Source organism: Sapajus apella, unplaced genomic scaffold (assembly GCF_009761245.1).
Source record: "Sapajus apella isolate SASKATOON/1434 unplaced genomic scaffold, GSC_monkey_1.0 scaffold6, whole genome shotgun sequence".
NCBI classification, from domain to species: Eukaryota; Metazoa; Chordata; class Mammalia; order Primates; family Cebidae; genus Sapajus; species Sapajus apella.
In genome coordinates, this window is record NW_022436946.1 from 42,843,591 (window position 1) to 42,850,077 (window position 6,487).

General features: G+C 45.0%; 1 non-coding gene across 1 annotated transcript; it reads left to right on the plus strand.

Moving 5' to 3' along the window:
• The first annotated feature begins 6,150 nt into the window (after positions 1-6,150).
• Positions 6,151-6,256, plus strand: LOC116549807. Its single transcript, XR_004268087.1, has one exon. It is a non-coding gene; the product is annotated as a U6 spliceosomal RNA (small nuclear RNA).
• The last annotated feature ends 231 nt before the right edge of the window (positions 6,257-6,487 follow it).

Genomic DNA, 6,487 nt, shown 5'->3' on the forward strand with positions numbered 1-6,487 from the left:
GAAGATGACGAGTGAAGGGCTGGCCAAAATCTCACACCCAGCTTATGTAAGAGTAGAGAGTGTCCCTAACTCTTTCCCCAGTTCACTTGTCTTGAACACCGTTAGGTTCCATAGTAAAAGCCCATTTCTCGCTTCCTTCATGTTAATTAACTGACCACTAATGTTACAATGAGAAGCCATTTTTATCACTTATTTTGTTAGCCAATATTCTGCGGTAGACTCCAGATAAAGACGGTTAAAGTACTTGGGGTGACCGCCTAAGTACATTTTTCCATGATGAACTAATGGAAGGAACAGAAGTAGCTCAGGCCTTCAAAGAGTGATTAAAAAGGGCCATGACACCCTGCTCCTTGAAAATGAAGAAGAGGGCGACTTAGCCCTGCAGGGTTATTTTCTTCGCATGTTCTTACCAACACTCATGGGAGATTCAGTCTACTAGCTGGCTTCTGCATGTGGACCTCCGTCTGTGGGATGGAACTGGGAGTAATTTACCTTCTGGGTTCTCTTACAACCTCCTTGGCTATGTAGGTGATTTCAGGCTGAAGGGGGAAGATATCAGATGAGCCCAGAACATTTTGGTTCTACTGACTGAGGTTCCTCACCTCCCTCCCTTTGTTTCTGATAAATACATATGTCAAGGTCAGCTGAAGAGTTATCTGTGATGACCGCCCTGAATCCTTACTCTCTCCTCTGAGTTTCTGTCTTTAGCCTCTTAGCCATGTTGCAGGTGAGGTCTCCAGGTATTTGTACCACTAGGAATCTTTTGTGTTATTGTGACTGATATGTGTCCTCAGAGTTGTGTCAGTGTTTTCCCCTATACACACATGCACACACACGCACCCAGACACCACGCATGTTCTATAAGACTGAGCCTCTATTTCTGGTGTCTGCTTAGCCCTCCAGTTTCGCACTGGGATTAGTGTTTTTTTCCAAACTTCAGACAACTTGAAGATCCTGCCTAACTTTGGTTGCTCTTCCTTGTCGGACTGGAACCTACCCTCAGTACAATCAATCACTGGCTCTCGGAGAAATTACCACCCTGAACTATGCCTGACAGGAGCACTGTCATCTCGGAAAAACACAGCCACTTTAAGTTCCAGCTCCCTTTCTAGCCTTATGCATTTCAAGGAAATCACTTCTCTTCTAACTATAAGCAGCCAGAAAGAGCAGACAGTAAAACACAGATAAGACAGCTTGGGCACAGAGGGAGGTGGGGGGGAAAGTCTCTTGGGTAGCTGCCAAACTTCACCCCAGTGAAACAGTGGGCCTCAATAAGCACATTCCTTTCCCTTCAGGTGCACTAAGATAGGGGAGCTCAAAGCAGACTCAGGGGATATGCCTGCAGCTGCAGGAAGATGTATGGGAACAGACACACCACTCTCCCTCCCAGATAAGCACAACAAAGAGACAGAGAAGCAGTCCAAGCCTCTGATAAACTCTGCCACCCTGAATCCTTAAACACTCTTAGTCTATTAAAGAGTGTGGCTCTGACCTAACTCGGTCAGAAGTCTCTCCTAGGTTCAAAATAAACCTGTTAACTGTTGAGCCACCATTCGTGTTTCTCTCCTCTTTCTTTAATTCTTAAAATGCCTTCCTGATGGCTGACTGCCAGGAAACCCCTTGGATACAATACTCAGCCTGAAGCTACTAACTCTCCTGGGTGTTGCCCCCCTGGCTACCCACGGAAGAGCAAGCCCTGTTGACAAGAGATTCCCCCAGCCCTAATCATACCTGGCTATGGTTTCTCTTCTTTCTTTGCCATCTGTGTAGCCATGTTGGCCCAATGAATTTGGTTCATAGTATTATAGCATAAAGCAAATTTTATATGTATTTCTTTCCATGGTAAACAAATTATTCACATTATTTGTCATTCCCACTAACCCTGCTGGAAACAACCCAAAGTAGCAGCTCTAAGTGAGTCTACTTTCCCCTGTATGACCCTGTCCCTAGAGCAGATTGGTTCAGGGTTGACACCTAACAAAAAAACAGCCAATCAGCAGGCTGGCCCGCAACTTTTCTCCTAACTTGACGCACACATAAAAGCTGGGTAAACACCATTTCTTCCTTGGAAATTTAAACAAAGAAAGGTCAAGAAAAAAAAAGACTCAGTAGGATGTTTTGAAACAAAAATATGAGAATTGGAGCTACAAGAGGTTGTAAGAAGCCCCGGTTACAAAATATTGAAACTATGAGCAAAGCGTAGTGATGGTGGAGAGAAGAGTTTCAGGCCAAGGGAAAGAAGCAGCTCAGAGGAGACTGAGCAAGGCCGGTGGGCACAGCCCCCCAACTCCTGCCACAGAGCCCTGGAGTCTCCTGAAGCCAGAGCAGCTCCCCAGTCCCAGGGCTGTGAGGCCTGTGCCTTCCAATGCTTCTTTCTGCCTTCTGTGGAAGACCAACTCCATTACTATTCCACATTTATTCTTACAAAACATCTCCCTCCTGAGCTAACCTACCTGAGTCTGCTCCTTTCTGCTCCGAGAAAACCCTCCCACTTTACTGGATTCTCTCTGTGTGCAGAGATGGTGACATATATCTTTGTAGCTTTTTGCCCCTAATATAATACATCGTAAAAGTAAGTGATGAGTGCTCAGTAAATGAATGTTGAATAAATGAATTTTTGAAAGCTCAGAGGAACAGACAAGTTCATACACTTTCTGTTATGTTGTAATGTCTTTGGTTTGGCTTTCTGAAAGTTGAACAAAAGATGACTACATTCCTACCATCCCCCCAAGCCTTTTCCTACTCCATGAGCTTAGAGATGGACTGCTAATTTTAAACAATACAAATCTATAATCAGATTCAAAATCTCCCTCAAGAGGATAAACTCTCTGCTCTTATTCTCAATCCAGTTTGTTGAACTGATCAACACACACATACGCTCAAAATTATTTTCCTATATGGATTGTCCTCAGTGTTTTTAATACCTGAGTTTGTGGTTCTAATTGTCTGATTGATCTAAAAATTAACCAGAGTTGGCTTGAGATCATCGTCCTGCTGGAGGTTATTTATCAATTCATTCTTTTAAAACATTGTTAAAAAAAAGTTAATTTATTACAAGGAAGTAGTCACCTTTTCTTCCAAAGATACATAAAAAATCAATTTGGTTATGAAGAGAACTTTTGAACTTGGAGTTACTGAAAATTATTTACCATTGGAGGACTACGTACTGGTCCTTCCTAAGAACAATGATAAAAGCCACGGCCCCCCAACTCTGGCAGCTGCTGGGCTGGTGGCAGAAGTTGCCTCATCTGCTTTTCCCCCGCCCTTCTGGGGGCATTAGTAGCTTTGACTATACACAGCTATCAGGAGAGAGAGAGTTCAGCCTAGGCCAGGGGTTCGTCACCAAACCTTCACTGCAAAGGGCCGGACAGTGAATATTTCAGGTTTTGTGGACCTCACAGTCTCCATTGCAAGTATTCCATTGTACTATGGTTGCACAGAAACAGCCATAATGTGAAGGAATGAATATGATTATGTTCCAATAATTCTATGGATGCAGAAATTTGAATTTTATATAATTTTCATGTGTCCCAAACTATTGTTCTTCTTTTCCACCGTTTAAAAATGTAAAAACCATTCTTGCCTTGTGAGCTGTATCAAATCAGAGGATGGGAACACGGATGCAGGTTTGGGGTCCCTGCTTCCTACCCTAGATGAGTGCTGGGGGAAATGGCTGTAGAATAGATGCCTCAGATCAACATGGGGGGACTCCCTTCCCAGGGTGAGAGCTGGAGTGACTGAGAGCCCTAGTGAAGCTTCCTGTGTCCCAGGGTACCAGAGCAGCAGAGCAACAGTGGCCGAGGGGCCTGGACAGAAGGCCCTGGAGCCAGCTCTGTGACAGACCCCTACAGATGATAAGGACAAAGAGTCAAAGTTCCTGACCCTCCATTTCAAAGGAGAGAAGATGCTGATGGCTGGCCAGCAGATTCAGAGAAGGATGAGTTGGAAGGAGAGACCTGCCTGGACTCTACAACCAGAGACCATGGCAAGACAAGGATCCCCTTAGCTGGTACAGCAGGGGCAGCAGCTGATGCCCAAAGACTGCATGGTGTGGAGGAGGCTGTCCTCAGAGGAGAAGTGGCCTGCCTCCACTCCGCTGGGCTCCCTAGAGCTGGTGAGGGGTAGGAGAAAGGGTACTTACTGTCTATTCGTGCTAGAGGTGTGGGGAGCATTGTATACATAAAACACTCTGAACTCCTCCCATGCCAGAACTAAAATGGAGTGCATCTTAGAAGCAGCATCCACCTTTCTTTAGAGAACATTTTAATCCACAAATAAGGGATATTTAAAAGCCACACAAGGCTGGGTGTTGTGGCTCATGCCTGTAATCCCAAGGCTTTGGGAGGTCCAGGAGTTTAAGACCAGCCTGGGCAACATAGCAAGACCCCGTCTCTTAAAATAAAAGCTACATCCATCTCTTCCCACTGGACCAGGAGTCTTCTCAGATCAGCTGCAGGATGCCTGACCTCCCAAGGGGCTGCACATTCTGTATGAGACAGGGTGTCACCAGGCAACAGCAGGAAACCCAGCCAGCCGCCGTGCACTGGACACTTTTTATGTGGTGATGACTTTACTCTGGAGAGAGGTAGCCGCACTGAAGCACTCCCCTTTCTGCAGGTCAGCTTCTGTTACCTAGAAGAGCTCTGTGAGTAGGGCTGTAGCCTCAGGAGGATTATTCCACAATCCCCTCAAAGTATTTGCTCAAGTTTAGAACCAGTGAGGCCTGGAAATAATAAAATCATCTACATTTGTCTGCCATTAATTCACTTTCACGAGAAGCAAAGCTTTTGATTTCTTTAGGCCTCAATTTATTTTTATTTATTTATTTATTTATTTATTTTGAGACAAGAGTCCCACTCTGTTGCCTTGGCTGGAGTGCAGTGGCACAATCTCAGCTCATCGCAACCTCTACCTCCTGGGTTCAAGCCATTCGCCTGCCTTAGCCTCCCTAGTAGCTGGGATTGTAGGCGCCTGCCACCACAGCCTGCTAATGTTTGTATTTTTAGTAGAGATGGGGTTCCACCATGTTGGCCAGGCTGGTCTTGAACTCCTGACCTCAGGTGATCCACCTGCCTCGGCCTCCCAAAGTTCTGGGATTACAGGTGTGAGTCACTGTGCCCCGCCTATGCCTCAATTTCTTCCTTCCCCATTGTAGTTATGTCATATTTATTTAATTCTCTAAGTCCCTCCTCAGTAGGTTTTATTCTACTACTGAAATCCAGTCTGCAGCAAGTAAAAGTTATATAATGGATGTGAAATTTATATAACCACCATAATTCAATATCTCAGGGGTAAAAATAAAATGTGACTATTTATTTCCATAAAACTGAACTTATCAATTCAAGATAACTTTTGCTTTAAAACTCAGACTCTGTGAATCAATAGTCAATTTCTGGATCTTTCCCCTCCTCCCAGGACATCTTCTCCCTGAAGGCTGTCGCAGTTCCTATGCAGAGAGAGAGGGCACTGCAGCACCCAGGCGCTGGTGAGAGGGCGTTTCTGGCTCACACTATTCTCTGCCTTCCACTGGCATTGACTCAGCCGAAACTTGGCACGCCTTGCCCTCTTAGTCACGCGCTGGCATCTACCACTTGTGTCCAAATCCACCATGGCCTCACGTCACCAGGCTCACACATTCTCAGGTTCCCTTGGCTCTGCCAGCCTGCAGTGCTTGGCTGCGTGGGCACGCTTGGGCATGCTTGGGTACTTTCTCTTCCCCCTGCTGGGTATTGGGGGCGCTTCTGAGACACTGACTTCCTTGGTCTCTCACTCAGTCCTTTCCAGGTAGGGGCTTCTCTTATACACTTTCAGAGCCTCTGGCTCACACCCAGGGAAGCGAAGCATAGTTCCCTCTGCACTCAGTTCTTCTTTGACTAAAATGGGTTTTTATTGCCCACCCTCCCAAACTCAAGCAAGGCCAATGGTGAGGACAGGATTTGGGACCCTCTCCAAGACATTCATTAATACCTCTTTTAATCTCTTCTTGCAATTCTCTCTCCTCAGACATGCCAGGTCTTAGATTTCATGACTTAAATTATAAAGATGTCAAATATCCCCAAATTAACTTACAAATCCAGTGCAATCGCAGTTAAAATCCTAGCTGTAATTTTTTTATAGATACTTGATGTACCTATTCTAAAAGGCATAGGGGTTCTCACTGTGGTACACCTATACTAAAATTGGAATAATATGGAGAAGATTAGCATGGCCTCTGTGCAAAAATGACATGCAAATTTGTGAAGCATTTCATATTTTAAAAATCAATAAATGTATAGGAAAAAATAAGTTCCACAGGGAGCTAAATCAAATGGTAGAATAAAGAGGGAAAATTGGCCACCAGGTAGCAAGACATCCTACAAAGTTGTTTTGAACATGGGAGTGGAGCAGAACAGACAGTTCACCCGTAGCTCTGCGTTTACCTGTGAATTTCATACAATGTCGAGTTGGCTCCACAGTTTAATTGGGGGCGGATGGATTGTTTAGTAGA